The sequence below is a fragment of the Moschus berezovskii genome, chromosome 11, assembly GCF_049115385.1.
Source record: "Moschus berezovskii isolate FMDL1 chromosome 11, NW_MosBer_1.0, whole genome shotgun sequence".
Classification (NCBI taxonomy): Eukaryota; Metazoa; Chordata; class Mammalia; order Artiodactyla; family Moschidae; genus Moschus; species Moschus berezovskii.
Genome location: NC_142470.1, coordinates 45,324,719 through 45,347,808, shown reverse-complemented (window position 1 = coordinate 45,347,808; position 23,090 = coordinate 45,324,719). Strand labels below are relative to the sequence as shown.

General features: G+C 37.3%; 1 protein-coding gene across 8 annotated transcripts in view; it reads right to left on the bottom strand.

Annotated features, from left to right (window-relative positions):
* The window catches only part of WDPCP (WD repeat containing planar cell polarity effector), a 385,832-nt gene that overhangs the window by 340,025 nt on the left and 22,717 nt on the right, over positions 1-23,090 (bottom strand). Inside the window, exon 1 of one of the 8 annotated variants that reach the window (XM_088841308.1) lies at positions 5,176-5,507. The exons of the other annotated variants lie outside the window; for them this stretch is intronic. The gene's annotated coding sequence lies outside the window, so the exon portion shown is untranslated. Of the gene's footprint in view, positions 1-5,175; positions 5,508-23,090 lie in introns of those variants that run through there. 8 annotated transcript variants of the gene reach the window in all.

Genomic DNA, 23,090 nt, shown 5'->3' with positions numbered 1-23,090 from the left:
CTTTTCTGGTGCAAATTTGGCTTTGGGAAGTGCTTTGGAGCTTCTTCTCGGTTCAACCACTGCTACTAGACTGTCACTATTTCTAGGCCCTCTCAGAGATCAAAGCCAGGAAAACACTTGTAGGTATACATTCACATACATACATATATCCTTACATATAGCCCACAGCTGGCTCAGTGATTAAAAGAACAGCATTTGTAATTGTAGTCTTAAGATCATCCAAAGAAAAAGGTTTTATTGCATTATAACATTCTGACATGACCTCACAAAAAAACCCACTGGAGACAAAACAGGTAATGGAAGAGAGCAAGGAAGATGACCTCCCCTCTACTGGCCCACTAGTCTGAGAAAGTGTCATAGAAGTCACTTTGCTATATAGCAGAAAGCAACACAACATTACAAATAAATTTCAGCAAAATTAAAATAAATAAATAAATGGCATGCACACAAGCATAATAATGGGTTCAATTCAGTTCAGTTCAGTCGCTCAGTCGTGTCCGACTCTCCGCGACCCCATGAATCACAGCACGCCAGGCCTCCCTGTCCATCACCAACTCCCGGGGTTCACTCAAACTCACATCCACAGAGTCGGTGATGCCATCCAGCCATCTCATTCTCCATCGTCCCCTTCTCCTCCCGCCCCCAACCCTTCCCAGCATCAGAGTCTTTTCCAGTGAGTCAACTCGTCGCATGAGGTGGCCAAAGTATTGCAGTTTCAGCTTTAGCATCAGTCCTTCCAATGAACAACCAGGATCGATCTCCTTTAGAATGGACTGGTTGGATCTCCTTGCAGTCCAAGGGACTCTCAAGAGTCTTCTCCAGCACCACAGTTCAAAAGCATCAATTCTTCAGCAATCAGCTTTCTTCACAGTCCAACTCTCACATCCATACATGACCACGGGAAAAACCATTGCCTTGACTAGACGGACCTTGGTTGGCAAAGTAATGTCTCTGCTTTTTAATATATTATCAAGGTTGGTCATAACTTTCCTTCCAAGGAGGAAGCATCTTTTAATTTCATGGCTGCAATCAGCATCTGAAGTGATTTTGGAGCCCCAAAAAATAAAGTCTGACACTGTTTCCACGGTTTTTCCATCTATTTCCCATGAAGTGATGGGACCAGATGCCATGATCTTTGTTTTCTGAATGTTGGGCTTCAAGCCAACCTTTTCACTCTCCTCTTTCACTTTCATCAAGAGGCTTTTGAGTTCCTCTTCACTTTCTGCCATAAGGGTAGTGTCATCTGCATATCTGAGATTATCGATATTTCTCCCTGCAATCTTGATTCCAGCTTGTGCTTCTTCCAGCCCAGCGTTCCTCATGATGTACTCTCCATAATGGGTACTATTTGTCTTTTTGAAAAACGGTATAATAGAATAATCACTGCAATGCGGAAATTAAAACATTCTAAAGCACTGCTAATTAAGATTTATCTTATAAGAGTCTTCAAAAAGGAAGGATCAGAAGACACAAAAGGCCACATATTGCAGAATCTCATATACATGAAATGTATAAACTGGACAAATCCATGGAGACTAAAAGAGTGCTTGCCAAGGGCTGGAACAAGGGAGAAATGAGAAGTGGCTACTACTGTACATAGGATTTCCTTTGGGGGTGATAAAAATATTCTAAATTAGACAGTGGTGATGGTTGCAAACTATAAGTATATTAAAACCCACTGAATTATATACTTTAAAAGGGTAAATTTTATGGTATGTGGATTATTATCTCTATAAAAAAGGGAGGGTCAATAATTCAAGACTTCCGAATGGTACACCAAATGCTAACTTTTGTGGATTCTTGTGTTGTCAAACTTCCTGAGGCTTTTCTGTACACTTAGCACAGCAACTAACATGCAATAAATAATACTGTCACTTAAATGAAAAGGTGCTCCATCAGAAAAGGTCAACCTGTCTAGAATATAATTGGAATTTTCAATTTTTCACTTCATTAGCTGACAGAAGTACAGTAATCTTCTCATAGCATTTGAACAGGTAGGCATGCTTTGGAGTTTCACTGTCAGAATTCTATCTCCTGTGGTTTGGGGAATATTTTATTCAGCAGATCTTCAGTGCATATTTTGAGGACACTATGCCAACATTGTCTCAACTTTATCCACAATTTCTGGCTTACCGGCATCTCCCAGATCTGGGCTTGTTGTAAACTAAGCCCAGTGTCCCTAACTTTTTCATCCAGTTGAAAATCAATGTCTGTGAGAAGCTGCCTTCTTATAGTAGGAAGTGAACTTTTTTTTTACTGTCATAATGAACTTGATCTCAACTAACAAGACACAGTTAGCTTTTTCTTCAATGCTTGCCATCTTCAATCAAAAGAACTAAAACAAAAATAAATTATTATTCAAAATTCACAAAGATATGCAATTATAAAATAAATTTGAATAATTAAATTTTCAAAATGATTTATTCCCAAGTCTGTAGCATTTATACTTTTGAAGTCATTAAAGCTTCGGTCCGTCCGTCCATTCCATCGCTCAGTCGTGTCCGACTCTATGCGACCCCGTGGACTCTAGCCTACCAGGCTTCTCTGTCCATGGGATTCTCCAGGCAAGAATACTGGAGTGAGTTACCGTTTCCTTCTCCAGGGGATCTTCCCGACCCAGAGATCGAACCCGGGTCTGCCGCATTGGAGGCAGACGCTTTAACCTCTGAGCCACCAGGGAAAGCTTAAAACTGCACTTTTAAGACTTCCAGTTCAGTTCAGTTCAGTCGCTCAGTCGTGTCCGACTCTTTGCGACCCCATGAATCACAGCACGCCAGGCCTCCCTGTCCATCACCAACTCCCAGAGTTCACACAAACTCTTTAGGTATATTCTTTTCTTACATAAAATACCAAATTTATTAACAGTCATATAGAAAAATTTAGTCATTTAGAATATTCAGAAGACCATAACAAACAAAAAACTTGCACCCCCTAAAAACAGGGATGATTTTCTTCCTACCCCCCAAAAAAAACAGTTGTTTGGGAGAATATCAAGCACAAACAAGCAAGGACCAAATTAAGGATGACCTGACTGATCAATATTCCAATACCAAAGAAAGGCAATGCCAAAGAATGCTCAAACTAACGTACAATTGCACTCATCTCACATGCTAGTAAAGTAATGCTCAAAATTATCAAGCCAGGTTTCAGCAATACGTGAACCATGAACTTCCAGATGTTCAAGCTGGTTTTAGAAAAATCAGAGAAACCAGAGATCAAACTGCCAACATCCGCTAGATCATCGAAAAGCAAGAGAGTTCCAGAAAACATCTATTGCTGCTTTATTGACTATGCCAAAGCCTTTGACTGTGTGGATCACAACAAACTGTGGAAAATTCTGAAAGAGATGGGAATACCAGACCACCTGACCTGCCTCTTGAGAAACCTGTATGCAGGTCAGGAAGCAACAGTTAGAACTGGACATGGAACAACAGACTGGTTCCAAACAGGAAAAGGAGGACATCAAGGCTGTATATTGTCACCCTGCTTATTTAACTTATATGCAGAGTACATCATGAGAAATGCTGGGCTGGAGGAAGCACAAACTGGAATCAAGATTGCTGGGAGAAATACCAATAATCTCAGATATGCAAATGACACCACCCTTATGGCAGAAAGTGAAGAAGAACTAAAGAGCCTCTTGATGAAAGTGAAGAGGAGAGTGAAAAAGTTGGCTTAAACCTCAACATTCAGAAAACTAAGATCATGGCATCTGGTCCCATCACTTCATGGCAAATAGATGGGGAAACAGTGTCAGATTTTATTTTGCGGGGCTTCAAAATCACTGCTGATGATGACTGCAGTCATGAAATTAAAAGACGCTTACTCCTTGGAAGGAAAGTTATGAGCAACCTAGACAGCATATTAAAAAGCAGAGACATTACTTTGTCAATAAAGGTCCATCTAGTTAAGGCTGTGGTTTTTCCAGTAGTCATGTACGGATGTGAGAGTTGGACTATAAAGAAAGCAGAGCGCAGAAGAATTGATGCTTTTGAACTGTGGTGTTGGAGAAGACACTTGAGAGTCCCTTGGACTGCAAGGAGATCCAACCAGTCCATCCTAAAGGAAATCAGTCCTGGGTGTTCATTGGAAGGACTGATGCTGACTCTGAAACGCCAATATTCTGGCCACCTGATGCGAAGAACTGACTCATTTGTAAAGACCCTGATGTTGGGAAAGATTGAAGGTAGGAGGAGAAGGGGATGTCAGAGGATGCGATGGTTGGAGGGCATCACAAACTCAGTGGACTTGAGTTTGGGTAAACTCTGAGAGTTGCTGATGGACAGGGAGGCCTGGCGTGCTGCAGTGCATGGGGTCACAAAGAGTCGGACATGACTGAGTGCCTGAACTGAACTGAACTGATCAATGAAAGGCATACTGTATGTTAAAAAACTGAGTGAATAATTAAATAACTAAAAAAAAAAAAAAAAACTTGGAGAAATGCCTAAAAATCAGAAAATTTCCATTGAGACATAGAATGTTGAAGTGACTAATTAGGCTTAATTAAGGTTTCATTTTCTGAGGAAGTATAATACAAAAGTTAGGAGCACAAGCCCTAAAGGCAGGCATCCTGGGTTCAAATCTTGGCTCTGCTGCTTACTAGCTATGAAACCTTAAACAAATTATTTAACATCACCATGCCTTGGTTTCCTCAAGATAAAAAGGAACAATAGTAACTACCCAATTAAGTTGCTGTAATGAACAAATGAATGTAAAACAGTGTTTGACCCATAGCACTCATTATTATTTATCAGAGAATCCTACATTATTTCAGTACCTTTTACAGGTTACTGGTATATTCAACTCTACCATTTAAAAATGATCCGATGTCTGAATATCTAATCAGTTACATAAATTCGTAACTCTTTGAAATTTACATTTGGCTATATGGCAGGATACTGATAACTGCTGACCTCATTCATATTTTAGCAGTACCTCAGTGGTTGTTCTGAGGATAATAATATACATTGTTCCTTTCACAGTCTACTGAGAGTTAATATTGTACCACTTCATATTAAATGCAAGAATCTTGTAGTTGCCTTCTCTCAACATTATGCTTCAATCACTGTATGTATTACATTTACACATGATATAAATATCACAATACAAAGTTATAATTTTCACCTACACAGTCAAATGTATTTTAAAGAAATTGGGGAAAATAAATATACTTACCAACTTTATTTTCCATTTCTAGTCCTCTTCATTCCTTCAAAGATCCAAGTTTCCATTTGGCATCATTTCCCTTCAGCCTGAGGAACTTCCCTTAGCATTTCTTGTAGTGCAAGTCAGCTGGCAACAAAATCTCATTTTCATTTATGTCATGTTATTCTCTCTTTCCAAGTGTTGACTCTTCAATTTCTTCCTGCTATGGTAATTCTCTAGTGCCTTCAGAGAGCCATAGCAGTTTTGTATTTTGTCCAGAATTTATAATATTTTTCTCCAGGAAGATTAGTTCAATACGAGCTACTTCACTATTACCAAGAGCAGCTCATATTTTAAGATGCCAGAAAAGTTTTAAACATTGAAGGATATTCTTGGACATGTGACCATAGGTAAAAGATGGATTACACAATTTCAAAATGATAATATTCATGGTTATCACTAAAATTCCATAAACTGAGTCATATGGTCTATTAGGTTATAATTCAGCAACCTAAATTATTTCAGCTCTGGTATTTTTCCCACATAAAATATGTACACTTCATTTTGATCTTTGTACACTTGATAATGATCATATACCTAGAGACATAACCCTGTATTTGGTTGTTTCTTTTACTAGTTAGATTTTTGTTTTGATTCTTATTTGTTCGCTTTATAAACAACAGAAAACAACTCCAGTAAATTTCAGCTGAAAAGAAACAGTGCAAGAAAATCAGGTGGTTCACAGAGCCAATGGAAGCCTAGAAAATCAGACTCCAGAGAAACCAAAGGAGACAAGGTATGATGAAAATGCTATGGAATTTAGGTCCCATAATCCTCAAAATCCACGGAATACTCTTCCCCACTCTCCACTCCATACTGCCAAACTCTCAACTATTCCTGAGTCATCTAATCTATCATCTTGTTTGTGTTGTTTTTAGTCGCTAAGTCGTGTCTGATTCTTTGCAACCCCACGAACTAGCCCGCCAGTAGGCTCCTTTGTCCATGGGATCTCCCAGGCAAGAATGCTGGCATGGGTTGCCATTTTCTTCAGGGGATCTTCCCAACCTACGGATCGAACCTTTGTTCCTGTATTGCAGGCCGATTCTTTAATGCTGAGCCATCAGAAAAGCCCTAATTTAACATCTCCCACTCCCTTAGAAGTTGGTGTCCTGGATAGAACTATCTGACTGGTTCAGTCTAACTGCCAGGGGTGGAAAGGTAGAGCCTACCTCACCACACACTTGGTATTCCCCCAGAATGAGAAAGGATATGCAACTGCAAGTTAGTTCTGATATATTATTATTAATTATAAAATAGAAATATTATTATTAATTATAAAATAGAAAGCATAAATGATTGGTGAGGGGTAAAACATCAGAGCAAAATCATACACGATGAGGATTTTGTAAAAGTAATATGCCCTGCTTGGTTCTTTCACGGTTCAGTACCTCTAATTATTTTGGAGTTAAAGTTATACAAAACTTAAAATCAAAAACACAAAGCCCTCATTTATAAAACAAATAAGGCAAGGAGGAATTAATTTCGTTAGAAGAGGATTCTTGATTTTTCAAAAGTATTCACTGCTGGCTTCCTTCAAATAACTGGTGCCTCCAAAATAATTAAAATAAGATTAGATTTATAAAACCCTCTTGTCTTCTACTATCTGAACCAGGACACAGGTTTTCACCATTCAGCTTCTGTATTTACACCCAGATCATCATTTTATTGCTTTATAGATTAATGCATTTTGGGGTGCGTGCCCTCACAGAATTTACATAACTAAAATAAGTGGACAGACAGGAAACAACTGCTCTCTTGTGACTACTAAAATCAAGTTAATATGAACAGGAGAGTAAAGTTGTGAAAGACTGAAACTTAATCGGTGCCTTGACTGGGGAGGCCATTTGTATTTCACAGACTAGGCTTTTTGCGGGAGGCCTGCCCTGCACAGCTTGCAGGATTGTAGTTCCCTAATCAGGGACAGAACCAAGGGTCACTGCAGTGAGAGCACTGGGTCCTAACCACTGGACACCAGGGAATTCCCCTTGGATAGGCCTTTTTTATAACTCTGTAGAGGGAGAAAGTTAACTTGTAGAAAACTGATATATATAATAAAAGAAATGATTTCTTGCCACAGAAATGCAAACTGGCCGTGATCATTACCCAGTGGACACTAATCAGCTTTGCCTACTCTGCACATACTTGTAAATTCATTTCAGCATTACTCATTTGACTATAAATATATCTACTTTGAGCTGGCAACAATATTATAACTAATGAGTTAAATAAGGGCTCCCTCGGAGGCTCAGTCAGGAAGATCCCCTGGAGAAGGAAATGGCAATCCACTCTAGTACTCTTGCCTGGGAAACCCCATGGACAGAGGAGCCTGGTGGGCCACAGTTCATGGGGCTGCATAAGAGTCAGACACAACTTAGTGACTAAACAGCAACAAGAGTTAAAAAAAAATCTTTGACACAAGTTCATTTATATGTGTATAAAAGTCATGATCATACACTCCTATATTTTAACTCTTTACCTAGTTGTTTATTACAATCAAGAACACAATTCATAGTCTGGCATCAATAATTTATTTTTTAACATGCACATGATTAGGTAATTCTATTATTTTCAACTAAACATAGCTTAAATATCCACTAGCTAATAGCTTTCTCATAATAGACTTACAATAATAAAATCAATGTTTCACCAGAAAAGGCCATGTTCTTTTAAAGCCCTCACTGTAAGATAGCCCTACAACTCAGTTTCAAACATTCTTAAAGTAATTTGAAAAAATGATAATTAAAATGCTTTTTAAAAATTCCCCTGGCAATGAGTTCTATTTAGTATGAAACTTAATTCATAGATGCATGTTTCACTTTTACATTTAATCCTACCTAGAGAGTAATTTCCAAAGTGATATTTCCTGAAGCCAAAACCCAGACTTCATGTCTCTAGAATAATCTTGCCTTGTAGTAGTTTCAAATCAGTAAGTCTATATGCCCTTCCCAAAGTAGTTCTGACTGGCCTGGGCTTGTTGTAAATAGTTGGTTCAGTTAGACAGCTTTTTAAATGTCAACACACTTAATTCACATAATGGACAAGGAAAGTATTGTATTTTAAAATAAAGATGCATTTCCTCTTGTGAAATAAAGCTAATCATTTGAGGAGAGTCTGCTTAACGGAGATGGGATAGTTTTACATTTTCTAGAAAAGAACTGAGAGGCTATCTCATCGCACTATCCCCCCCGCCCCGCTTTATCCCATTTTCAAGCATGACCAAGAGAGCAAATGTTTTATGTACGACAGAAAAAGAAACATATCATTAAAGGATGCAAACCTGCTAAATCTAATAGTCATATAAGCCTGTGAGATACCCCAAAACTGTTCTTTTTAAAATCTCTGAAGAATCAAATAATTTTATGTTAAATACAAATTTTTCAAGCTCCCTAGCACATTCCCTCTACAATTTTAAATAAATATACTTGATATGAAAAATAGCATTTTATCCAAATATCAAATATTATACTGAGTATTTGAACAGCAAACACAAACAGTCCTAATCCCAGTCACAGACTATGTTGTGAAATGTTAATGTATTTAAATTTTTTAATTATACATGGAATTAAATGAAATACTGCACTTTAAACAATTAGTTATTAATATTTCAGTCACATTAAATAACAAGTACACAGGAACAAGTGATACTCAATGTAGAAAATTTTCAAAAGCAGATTGTACATTGTGGGAAATCAGGTTTTAGCTTCTGAAAAACGTTAACTGCAAACAATCCAGTCTACACAAATATTCACAGAAGTGCTAAATAACTCTTTTTAAGGAACACACTAAATGATTATGCCATAAGAACTGAAAAATAAAGAAAATACACTCGTAATTTATATCTCTTAATCAGGTCAAATTAATAAGGCAGACTTAATTAACAGTCATGGTTTCACAATATTTTTCAAGAATAATACAAGGTATTAAATTACTGAAAATCCTTGTCCCAGTTTTACATTAATTTTTAGTATGACCACGATTTAAAATAAAACAAGTATCACAATATTAATATTCTAAAAAGAGCTCAGAAAATGAATTACTTAGCTTACACTACCTACAGACAGACCAGAGCTCTAATCTAGCAGGATGACAAAATCAGGATGCAGATACATATTGCCAATGAAGTCCACAGTAGCCACTTAGGGAAACTGCCTGCTCTACCAAACCTACTCCAAGAAGAGCTAGTCACAGGATATGCCATGAAAAGAACAACATGTGTTTTGAATAATTCCTCTCCAACTGCCCCACCACCACCATCACATATTGGGCTGGGAATGGGCACTGACATAATCTGGAGATTGCTAAACACACTATCTACATCAGGCGAGGGGAGGCAGAGGGACAGGATTGGTAGAGGAAACACTGCTCAAACAAAATAGTTAAAATCTCCGAGGCTAATCTAATCCTCTGAGTCTCTATGTCTCTCTCTGAGGAACTATGGATACATCAGACAGTTTAGAGCAGGAAGAAAAGCAGTAAGATTTAAAAAGAAGTCAGCTTACTATACTTGTCTGTGCCCCAAATTCTGACACAGAGCTCCTAAAAGCCTTATATAACAGGGGTGCTAGGAGAACCTTTTTGTTCTCATAGCTAGTCTTTGACCCCAGTTTCCAGCACAAAGCTCCTAAAACTCTTAAATTTCCTAAGTGATAAGAGCACTAAGAGCACCTTTTATTTGCATATTTGATCTCTGACCCCAGTTCCTGAAAGAGGACTCTGAAATCCCTCGTAATTTTCTGGATGACAGAAGTGTCTTTTGCTCTGATGAGGCAACCGTGAGTAGGCTTCTGGATGGCTTTTGGATTGGGCTGGTCACCAGAGAGACCAAACTATGATAAGAAGTTTGGAATTTCCATCCCCACCCACTACTCAATAAACAGTGGAAAGGAGCTGGAAATTAAGTTAACAACTGATCACATCTATAAGACAAAGCCTCCAGGAAAATCCCAGTATTATGGGATTTGGAGAGCTTCCAGACTGTGCTAGTGATCACATCTAGGTACCAGAAGGGTGATGCTCCCCAATTCCACAGAGACAAGTTCCTGTACTCGGACCCTCTCAGACCTTGCCTTATGTAACTCTTCATCTGGTGATCTGTGTCCTTTTATTGCATCCTTTATTATATAATAAAACTGGTACACATAAGTAGCTGGTTTCCTGAGTTCCATGAGCTGTCCTAAAAAAAAAAAAAATTACTCCAAGGGAAAGGAGGTCCAGAATATACGATTTGTAGTCAAGATAGACAGAAGTTACAGGTAATCAGGTGACCAAGCACTTGCAATTCCTTTGCTAAAAAGTAAAAAAAAAGAAAAGAAAAGAAAAAAAGGAGGAGCTGGGATTTCCCTGGCAGTCCAGTGGTTAATACTCTGTGCTTCCACTGCAGGAGGCATGGTTTGATCCTGGTCAGGAAACTAAGATCCTGCATGATGCGGCCAATAAATACACAAACAGTAGAAACAAAAAACTGGACTGGCAGGCAATAAATAAGTGAATAAATAAAAAGTACAAAGTAAAACCTGGACAGGTAGGCATATGAAGCTGTGTTAGCAGAGAGAAGGTATGGTACAGGATGAGGGGAAATGTATCAGTTAAGTTCAGTCATTCAGTCCTGTCTGACTCTTTGCGACCCAATGGACTGCAGCACACCAGGCCTCCCTGTCCATCACCAACTCCTAGAGTTTACCCAAACTCCTGTCCATTAAGTCGGTGATGCCATCCAACCATCTGATCCTCTGACATCCCCTTCTCCTCCTGCCTTCAATCTTTTCCAGCCTCAGGGTCTTCTCAAATGAGTCAGTTCTTCCCATCAGGAGGCCAAAGTATTGGATTTTCAGCTTCAGCATCAGTCCTTCCAATGAATGCTCAGGACTGATTTCCTTTAGAATGGACTGGTTGGATCTCCTTGCAGTCCAAAAGACTCTCAAGAGTCTTCTCCAGCACCACAGTTCAAAAGCATCAATTCTTCGGCGCTCAGCTTTCTTTATAGTCCAACACTCACATCCATACATGACTACCTGAAAAACCACAGCTTTGACTAGACAGACCTTTGTTGGCAAAGCAATGTCTCTGCTTTTTAATATGCTGCCTAGGTTGGTCATAACTTTTACTCCAAGGAGCAAACGTCTTTTAATTTCATGGCTACAATCACCATCTGCAGTGATTTTTTGCAGCCCCCTGAAACAGTAACTCTCACACTCAACACTCTCACACTGTTTCCACTGTTTCCTCATCTATTTGCCATGAAGTACCATGAAAACACGAATGGGAAAAAAAAAAAAGAAAACAGGAATGGGATCTGCAAAAATGAAAATGCCTTCAAATGGTTTAAAAGACTTGTGAGAGACTTCTATTCTTTTCAAAGTTGCTGTTTCATAAGCATATAAAAAGCTCTAAATTACTGTGTACTTTTTATAAATCTACAAAGAAGAGTCATAAAGGCATAATCTATATTTTAAATATAGTAAATGTATAATAAAACATAAAAATGAATAATGGAACACATATTCATCCATCCACACATTTTAAGAAGCAGAAGACAATTACCAATACTGAAGACACCAGTGTATCCTCTCCTACTCTCTACTTCAGGCAACTACTATCATGAATTCAGTATTGATCATGCCCCTATTCTTCTTTATGGTTTTACCAGATGTGTTCAGTTCAGTTCAGTCACTCAGTCATGTCTGACTCTTTGCGACCCCATGAAAAGCAGCACACCAGGCATCCCTGTCCATTACCAATTCCCAGAGTCCACCCAAACCCATGTCCATTGAGTCGGTGATGCCATCCAACCATCTCATCCTCTGTCATCTCCTTCTCCTCCTGCCCTCAGTCTTCCCCAGCATCAGGGTCTTTTCCAGTGAGTCAGCTCTACGCATCAGGTGGCCAAAGTATTGGAGTTTCAGCTTCAACACCAGTCCTTCCAATGAACACCCAGGACTGATCTCCTTAAGCATGGACTGGTTGAATCTCCTTGCAGTCCAAGGGACTCTCAAGAGTCTTCTCCAACTTCAAAAGCATCAATTCTTCAGCACTCAGCTTTCTTTATAGTCCAACTCTCACATCCATACATGACCACTGGAAAAACCATAGCCTTGACTAGACGGACCTTTGTTGACAAAGTAATGTCTCTGCTTTTTAATATACTATTTAGGTTGGTAATAACTTTCCTTCCAAGCAGTAAGCGTCTTTTAATTTCATGGCTGCAATCAGCATCTGCAGTGATTTTGGAGCCCCAAAAAATAAAGTCTGACACTGTTTCCACTGTTTCCCCATCTGTTTGCCATGAAGTGGTGGGACCAGATGCCATGATCCTAGTTTTCTGAATGCTGAGGTTTAAGCCAACTTTTTCACTCTCCTCTTTCACTTTCATCAAGAGGCTCTTTAATTCTTCACTTTCTGCCATAAGGGTGGTGTCATCGGCATATCTGAGGTTATTGATATTTCTCCCTGCAATCTTGATTCCAGTTTGTGCTTCCCCCAGCCCAGTGTTTCTCATGATGTACTCTGCATATAAGTTAAATAAGCAGGGTGACAATACATAGCCTTGAAGTACTCCTTTTCCTATTTGGAACCAGTCTATTGTTCCATGTTCAGTTCTAACTGTTGCTTCCTGACCTGTATACAGCTTTCTCAAGAGTCAAGTCAGGTGATCTGGTATTCCCATCTCTTTCAGAATTTTCCACAGTTTATTATGAAACTCTAAATAATAGAATCTTTACATATTTAAAATTTGAAATTAGGATCATATTTTATGTGTTATGATTTACTTTTTTTCACTCAACATTACATTTTTTTTTGTAATTTATTTTTTATTGGAGGCAAATTATTTTACAATATTATATTGGTTGGTTTTGCCATACATTGATATGAATTTGCCCCGGGTTTACATAAGTTCCCCCTCCTGAACCCCCCTCCCACCTCCCTCCTCCCTTTATTCTCCCTCTGGGTCATCCCCGCATGCCAGCCCCGAGCATCCTGTAACATGCATTGACCCTGAACTAGTGATTCGTTTCACATATGACAACATACGTGTTTCAATGCCATTCTCCCAAATCATCCCACCCTCACCCTCTCCCATAGAGTCCCAAAGACTGTTCTATACATCTGTGTCTCTTTTGCTGTCTCGTATACAGGGTTATCATTTGCATCTTTCTAAATTCCATATATATGTATTAGTATACTGTATTGGTGTTTTTCTTTCTGGCTTACTTCACTCCGTATAATAGGCTCCAGTTTCATCCACCTCATTAGAACTGATTCAAATGTATTCTTTTTAATGGCTGAATAATACTCCATTGTGTATATGTACCAAAGCTTTCTTATCCATTCGTCTGCAGATGGACATCTAGGTTGCTTCCATGTCCTGGCTATTATAAACAGTACTCAACATTACATTTTTTATATACAGTTATGTTCACATGTGTTGTTACAGCCCATTCATTTCAACATTCTCTTATTGACAGACAAATGGATGCTTAGAGTTAGAAGCAGTACTTATGAACATTCTTATACACCTCCTGATTTAACTGGATTTCTATAAGAGGGGAATTGTTGCACTGTTTCTAGACTTTATGGTCATGCTATGTTCCTACTCCATTGTATCAATTAAAAGAAACCAAGACACTTATGCAGGGTCATAAAGCCAGGTAGTAGAGTTAAAACCAATAAACTTTACTCCTCTTACTTAAAGGAAAAAAACTCCAGGTTAGGTAACTCATACTCCTGGGAAGAATTATCAAAGGGAATGCTGAGAGTAAATGGAACAGAATAGGGAGCCCAGAGATAAACCCACACACCTACAGTCAATTCATCTTTGACAAAAGAGGCAAGAATACACAATGAAGGAAAAAAGTCTGTTCAACAAGCACTGCTGGGAAAGCTGAGCAGCTGCATGTAAATCAATGAAGTTAGAACACTCTCTCACCATACACAAAAATGAACTCAAAATGGCTTTAAAACTTAAATGTAAGACACTACACCACAAAACTTCTAGAAGAGAAAAGAGGCAAACATTCTCTGACATACAGTGTAGCAATCATTTCTTAGGTCATTCTCCCAAGGTAACAGAAAGAAAAGCAAAATAAACAAGTGGGATCTAATCAAAAGTCTTAGAAGAAAAGAAAACCATAAACAAAATAAAAAGAGAATCTACAGAATGGGAAGAATATTTGCAAATTATACAACCAACAAGGGCTTAATTTCCAAAATATTCAAATAGCTCATACAGCTCAATAACAAAAACAACAATCAAAAACTAGGCAGAGTATATAAACAGACATTTCTCCAAAGAAGACCTACAGATGGCCAAAAAGCACACGAAAAGATGTTCACCATGGCTAACTAATAGAGAAATCCAAAATCAAAACTATAATGAGGTAACACTTCATACCAGTCAAAACAGCTATCATCAAAAAGTCTACAAATGATAAATGCTGGAAAGGGTATGGGAAAAAAGGAACCATCCTACACTGTTGGCAGGAATGTTAACTGGTGCAGCCACTATGGAGAACAATATGGAGATTCCTTTAAAAACTAAAAATAGAGTTACCATATGATCCTGCAATCCCACTTCCTGGACATATATCCAGAGAAAACTCTAATTCAAAAAGATACATCACCCCAATGTTCACAGCACAACTATTTACAATAGGCAAGACATGAAATCAACTTAAACGTCAATCATCAGATGAATGATTAAAGAAGATGTGATATATACATATACACACACAATGGAATATTAGCCATAAAAGATAATGAAACAATGTCACTGGCAGCAACATGCAACATGACTGGACCTAGAGATGATAATATGCAGTGAGGTAATTCATAGAAAGAAAAACTATGATATCATTTACATGTGGAATCTAAAAATTATACAAATGAACTTATTTACAAAACAGAGTCACAGATGTAGAAAACAAACTTATGGTTACCAAAAGGGAAGGGAGGGAAAAAAGATAAATTAAGAGTTTGGGATTAGCAGATACAAACCACTATATATAAAAGAGATAAAAAACAAGGTCCTAATGTATAGAACAAAGAACTATATTCAATATCTTTTAGTAACTATAGTGGAAAAGAATCTGAAAAAGAATCATTTTGCTGTATATCAGAAGCTAAAAACATTGTAAATTGTCTATACGTCAATAAAAAATAGAATTCTGATAGGTAATACTGTATCTTGTTTTACATGAAATTGAAAGCGGAGGTGCCAGTAGCTGACTCCAGTCCATTCTACTTCTTGACTACTCTTGGCAACTTGATTACGTGACATTCACAGGACCACAATTTTCATCTTCTTAAAATATTCTGTGCTTCATAATTCCTGAAAATTCCAGCCAAATACTTTATAGCTAAATATGTTGGGATGTATGTAAATTATGTATGTATGAAATAATAAAATAGTGGGATTTCCCTGGCAGTCCAGTGGCTAAGACTCCATGCTCCCAATGCAGATAAGAGGAGTTCAATCCCTGGTCAGGGAACTAAGATACTGCATGCCATGCAGCATGGCCAAATAAAATAAATTAATAATAATAATAAATAATAGTAAAAGCACTATTCATTGTGATCACATTTTAAGTAAAATTACAAGTACCTTAATTTCTTTCATGACTAAATTTGACTTTGGAAAATCTATGTTTAAGACTCACTGAAGTGAATGTAATAATCATCTTTAAATTACTCTGTATTCAGTTTAGAAGTTATTTGAGAATAGTTTCAAAAACTGTTTTGCATGTCATTCAAGCCAACCAAATAATTTCCAAGATATGTAACATTATTCCTGAATTTAAAAAAAGAGTACAAACCCAAGCTTTTCTTTTTATTAGCTAAGTCAACTGATCACTCCTTAGCCCTGGACAATCCTCCAATTTAAAAATATTTATGTGAAGAGGACTCTGGGAAATGGCAGAGTAAAAGACACCAGAAATCTGTCTCCCTACCTGGATAACAATTCCATTAGCAAAATCTGTCTAATACAAGGAACTCTGGAGTCAGGTGAAGGCTTCCAACTTCCAGGGAAAACTTTAGATATACAGTATCAGTTAATTTTAGTCACTAGCAGCTACCCATCCCCTAGCCACATAGCAGGCAGCTGTGTACATGTTCATGGAGCCACTTACACACGGCTTATGGAGGCTAGGTGGAGTAAAAGAACTCTGTCCTTCAAATATCAGGCATCTGTGATCTGATCACTGATTACTCCTTCTGATCAGAGCTGCAGACAAAGAGGTGGGCAGTCATTGTTGCTGCACCTTCTCTCACTGATGCAAGCCCCTCCCCCTCTGGCTAAAGTGACTTCCCAAAGATATAAAGAGGCAGGGCCCCAGGCTTCCCAGGTGGCACTAGTGGTAAGGAATCCACTTGCCAATAGGAGACATAACAGACACGGGTTCGATCACTGGGTTGGGAAGATCCCCTGGAGGAGGGCATGGCAACCCACTCCAGCATTCTTGCCTGGGAAATCCCATTGACAGAGGAGCTTGGTGGGTTATAGTCCATGCAGTCACACAAAGTCGGACATAAATGAAGCAACTTAGTATACACACACACCCCAGACATCCCTGGTGGTACAGTAGATGAGAGTCCACCTGCCAATGCAGGGGGCATAGGTTCAACCCCTGCTCCAGGAAGATTCCACATGTCACAGAGCAACTAAGCCCGTGCACCACAACTACCAAAGCCCAAGGACCTAGAGCCTGTGGTCCACAACTAAAGAAACCACCACAATGAGAAGTCCTTGCACCTCAAGACAAAGTAGCCCCTGCTCACGCAATGAGAGAAAGTCCACAAGCAGTGACAAAGACCCAGGCAACTATAAATAGGTAAATAAATTAAAAAAAAATAGAGGCAGTGCCCTTTTTCACCCCTCTTACATTTTTTTTCCCGTTTCCTCTTTTAGGAACCAGATATTAAAGACGAGGATATTCACAAGCCACTGATATACGAGAAAAATTAGAAAGTGACCACACATGTTGAGAAAGGTACAAAAAAAATATCTGAATAGACATCAAGTTTACACCTCAATCTGATTTTCAACAGAGACAGCTCACAACAATCAAAATGCAAAAACAGCAAATCCTGGGAAAGGCAGACAATCTCATTTCCAGAGTTACACTGTTAAGAGTCAAATGTCCAGTGCTCAACGAAAAACCACAAGGCACACAAAGAAAGAGGGTAAGTTTGGCCCATTTAAAGCAAGAAAAAGATAAATCAAGAGAAACCACCCTGAGAGACGTAATGGTAGATATACTAGATGACTTTAAAACAACAGTCTTAAATATGCTCAAAGAATCAAAGAAAAACGTAGACAAAGTCAAGAAAACAATGTGTGAACAAAATGAAAGTATCAATAAATAGAAAGAATCTAAAACAAAAATAATGATGCTGAAAAGTACAGTAACTACAAAGAAAATTCAGCAGGTGGAGTCAAAGGCAGACTTCACCAAGAAGGCAGAAGAAAGAATCACTGAACTTGAAAATCATACAATGGATGTTATTAAAGCTCACAAAAACGATTTTAATAAAGTAAACACAGTCTAAGGGACCTATGGAACACCATTAAGTAGACTAATAAATGCATCATGGAAGGCCTAGAGGCAGAAGACAGGGAGAAAAAGGCAGAGAATATTTGAAGAAATAATGACTGAAAACTCCCCAAATTTAAAGAAAAACATGAAATTCAACAAATGCCAACTGAGATGAATTCATAAGACCCAGATTGAGACATATTATAATGAAACTTTAAAAAGAGAGAATCTTAAAAGCAGCAAGTGAGTCACCACATTGAAGGGATCCTCAGTAAGATTATATGCAGACTTCTCATCAGAAATTTTGGAGGGCAGAAGACAGCAGTTACATTCAACATGATAAAGAAAAAACTGTCACCCAAGAATCTTATTTCTAACCAAACTGTCCTTCAAAAGTGAAGGGGAAATTCAGACATTTCCTGATAAACAAAAGTAGAAGGTATTCATGACCACTAGACCTGTCCTACAAGAAATGTTCCAGGGAGTCCTGCTAAGTGAAATGAAAGGACATTAGACAGCAACTTAAAGGCATATGGAGAAATAAAGATGTTAACACAGGTAAACACATGAGTAATTATAAAAGCTATTATTAATGTAAAAATGGCCTGTTAACTGTACTTTGTTTTCTACATGACTTAAGACACTAATACATTGAAAGAAAAAGCAAAAACATTTATTAGTGTAAAAGCTAGTTTTACCATAACTTGTAATTCCAAATCTTGTTTTCTACATAATTTAGGACACTAATGCATCTAAAAGAATTGTAAGTTTGTGTTTTGTGGCACACAATATATATAGTTCTGTGACATCAACAACAAAAAGCTGTAAAGGAGCAGAGTTTCTGTATGTTATTGAAGTTAAGATGGTATAAATTCAAATTAGTGTTACAGCTTTAGATGTTAAATATAATCCTCAGAATAACCACAAAGAAATTAACAATAGAATGTACACAAAAAGAAATGAAAAAGTAATAAACTTTTTTATTAAAAACTGATTAAACACAGAAGACTAACGTAAGAAGCAGAGATAAAAAAGAGCTATAGGACACATGGAAAACATAGTTCAATGACAAAAGCTTCTCCTTATCAGTAATTATTTTAAACGTAAATATAAGAATGCAGTGGCAGTTATACTGTCAGACAAAACATACTTTAAAACAAAAAATGTTACAAGAGGCAAAGATAATATACATTAATAAAAGCTTCAATACAAGAAGATAAAATTATAAACATTTACACACTTAATGACAGACCATTAAAATATATGAAGCAAGAATTGACAGAACTGAAGAGAGAAACAAACAATTCAAAATAGGGTTGAAGACTTCAATATCCCACTCACAATAATGGATAGAACAATGAGAAAGAATATAACCAAGAAATTGAAAACTAAATGCAACAAACCATCCAGATTTAACAGACATACAAAACACTCAACCCAACAACAATGGCATATACATTCTTCAAGTATACACAGAACATTTCCTAAGACCCACTATATATTATGCTACAAATTAAATCTCAAAAAGCTTTAAAAGATGTAGATCATACACAGTATATTTTCTGGCCACAACAAAATAAAGTTAGAAATCAGTAACAAGAGTCAAACTGGAAAATTCAAAAAATTGTAGAAATAATACACTTTAAACAAACTATTTCAAAGGAAAAAAATCACAACCAAAGTTAGAAAATACTTAAAGACACATGAAAATGAAGATACAACACACTAAAACATATGGGTTGCAGCAAAAGCAGTGCTGGGGGAATTTATAGCTATAAATGTTTACATTAAAACACAAGATACATTTCAAATCAACAACTTAATTTTACAACTGAAGGAACCAGAAAAAGAACAAAATCCCTCTACACCCAAAGCTAGCAAAGGGAAGAAATAATAAAGATTAGAACAGAGGTAAATGAATAAAGAACAGGAAAATAATCTGAAAAAGTCAATAAAAACAAAAGTCGGTTTTTTTTTAAAGTCAACAACATCAACAAAAAAGAGGAAAGACCAAATTACTAAAATCAGAAATGAAGCTGAGGACATAACTACCAATTCTTCAGAAATAAAACATACTATAATAGACTACTGGGAATAATCGTACACCAAAAAATTGGTCACATAAATGAAACAGACAAATGCCTAGAAACACACAAACCTACCAAGACTCACTCATGAAGAAACAGAAAATCTGAACAGACCTATAACTAGTAAGTAGATTTAATCAATAATAAAATTTCCCAACAAAGAAAAGTCCTGAACCTGACAGAGTCAAAGGTTAATTCACCAAACATTTGAAGAACTAATACGAATCCTTCTCAAAATTGAAGAAAATATTAATCCTTCCCCAAAATTGAAGAAAAGGGAACATTTCTTAACAAATTCAATGAGGCTAGCATAACCCTGAAAATAAAGCCATGCAGAGACACTACAAGAAAACTACAGACCAGTATCTGTCATGAATATTGATGCGAAAACCCTTACAAAACACCAGCAAACAGAATTCAACAGAATATTAAAAGGATAACAGCATGACAAAGTAGGACTTATTATTGGAATGCAATGATTGTTTGACTGATGCAATGCACATTTATGTAATAAAGAAAAAAACACATTATCATCTCAATTGATGCAGAAAAACTAACAAATTTCAAAACCCTTGAATTATAAAAACACTCAAAAAGTAGAAATAGAAGGAAACTACTTCAAATAAAAAAGTCATATATGGAAAACCCACAGCAAATATACTCAATAGTGCAAGACTAAAAGTTTTCCCTCTAAAATCAGAAACAAGGTAAGCATGCCCACTTTTACCATTTATATTCAACATAGTACTGGAAGTACTAGCCAGAGCAATTAGGTATGAATATGAAATAAAAGGCATCCAAATTGGAAAGGAAAAAAATAATCTGTTCACAGATGTGATCTTATATGGAGAAAATGCTAAACACTCCAGAATAGAAAACTGTCAGAATAAATGAATTCAGCAAACTAAAAGGATACCAAGTCAACAGGTGAAAATTACTTGTGTTTCAACACATCAACAATGAAGAGTCTGAAAGGAAATTACAAAATCAATGCCATTTACAATGGCATCAAAAAGAATACTTAGGAATTAAGAAAGCAAAAGACATGTTCAATGAAACAACAATGCTGAAAGAAATGAAAGAAGACAAATAAATGGAAACACATCTCATGGTCATGGATTGGAAGATTTAATACAGGCAATGTCAATACTACCAAAAACAACCTTTGGGTACTACAGATTCAACACAATCCCTATTAAGGTAGGAGGTAGATGGACTCCCCTCCCCTTAGGGTAAAGCAACTGGAGATTCATTCTCTATTGACTGAAATTTCAAGACAAGAAAAGTAGGGCAATTAAGGGAGGAGGCTGGACCCTGCACAGAACACATATTTCTCGTTCCTGAAGTCAGGAGACCTCCTACCCACACAAGTGCAGAAAATGCTCCTTGGAGGCCAAAGGGGAGTTATGTCAAGGGATGTTCTACTCAGATGCCTTTTCAGTAAAATCCATCTCGGCTAAGGGATGCATGTGCGTACATGAGAGGATCCTGAGATATACCAAATACGGACTGTGAACCAGGTAAATCAAAATGTTTGGCCAAAGCAAACCGGGAAGAAATACCCCAAAAGAGTAACTAACTGCCTCGAGGGCATGACTCAGTGACTCTCTCTCTCTGAGTCGACCCTTGTGTCTGTTCACAGGTACTGTATTCTTTTTTCCTCTTAAACACTTCGTTTCACCGCTTTCCGTCTTTGTGGGAATACTTTTCTGCAAAGCCAAAGGATCTGGTACTTTCACCGCTGTGACCCAGCCCAGTCTTCAGCTGTGACCCAAGCCCTGTTCCAAGCCACTGCAGGCCAAGGCCATCTGAGATCACTATCAAAATCCCAATGACATATTTTTCAGAAATATTAATAGAAAAACTCAAATTTTAAATGGAATCTCTAGAAACTCCAAATAGCCAAAACAAAAGGGAAAAAAAAAAAAAACTGAAAGGCTCATAGTTCTGTTAGGTAGTTAGAATAGGAAAAAGGAGTCCAGAATGGTGGTGGCTAAAAGACAAGGAGGGAAAAGCCTGCAAGAATAGAACAAAGGAAGGTACGAGGACTAACCGGAGTGAGGACCTTAGGTAGAACAAACAGGGCTCCTGGCTAGCCCAATTTACATAGGGGAAGCCCAGGAGGAGGAAAAAAACATATAAAAAAGAGGAGCCAAAGGGCTGGGGGTTTCTCTCCTGCGCGCATGTTCTCTATGTCTCTTTCTCTCTCTTCTCTTTGCGTCTTTTGGATCGGCATGCCTTCACATCTTGAGGATGTATTTTCCTTTATTTTCTAAATAAAACTGAGCTGTAACACTGTCCGAGAGCTTTGATGCGCCAAGGGCTTTAATGTCTGTCACTTCAAATTTTTGTTGTGATGAGACAGAACCGAGGAAATTACACACTCCCCTGACAGTTCTTAATATCAAAACTTATTACAAAGCTAGAATAATTCAAACAGTGCAGCACTGGCATAAAAACAGCTATATAAACCAACAGAATAGAATAGAAAGCCCAGAAATAAACTGTCACATATAACGTCAAATTTTTGACAAATGTGCCAAGACCATTCAATGGGGAAAAGGACAAGTCTTTTTAACAAATGGTTCTGGCAAAACTTGTTATTGATGGGCAAAAGAATGAAGTTGGACTCTTACTTAAAACCATATATAAAAATTAACTCAAAATGGATTAAGGACTTAATTCTAAGAGACCTAAAACAATAAAAGTCTTAGGAAAAATACAGGGACAAAAGCTTCATAGTGTTGGGCCTGGCAATGATTTCTTTGATTTGATAGCAATGGCACAGAAAACAGATAACTTGAAGTTAATGAAAATTTTTAAATTTTGGGCATCAAAGGACACTATCCTTAGTAAAATAACACATTACTTTAAAAAATCATCCATTAATACATGATCCATTCAATGTGCAAGACAGGCCTACAGATTTTAATGTAACAAAATAGGAAATATTCAATGATATTTTTTCCAGTTACATTTTGCAAATAACCTTTGTGAAACTACCACTTGTGTAGTTTTAACTTAGTATCAAAGATGAATATTACCTGAAACAGTTATTTAAAATACTACACCTTTAAAAAAAAAAACGTAGGTAAAACACTCTCCGACATAAATCACAGCAAGATCCTCCAAGACCCACCTCCCAGAATATTGGAAATAAAAGCAAAAATAAACAAATGGGACCTAATTAAAATCAAAAGCTTCTGCACAGCAAAGGAAACTATAAGCAAGGTGAGAAGACAACCTTCAGAATGGGAGACAATAATAG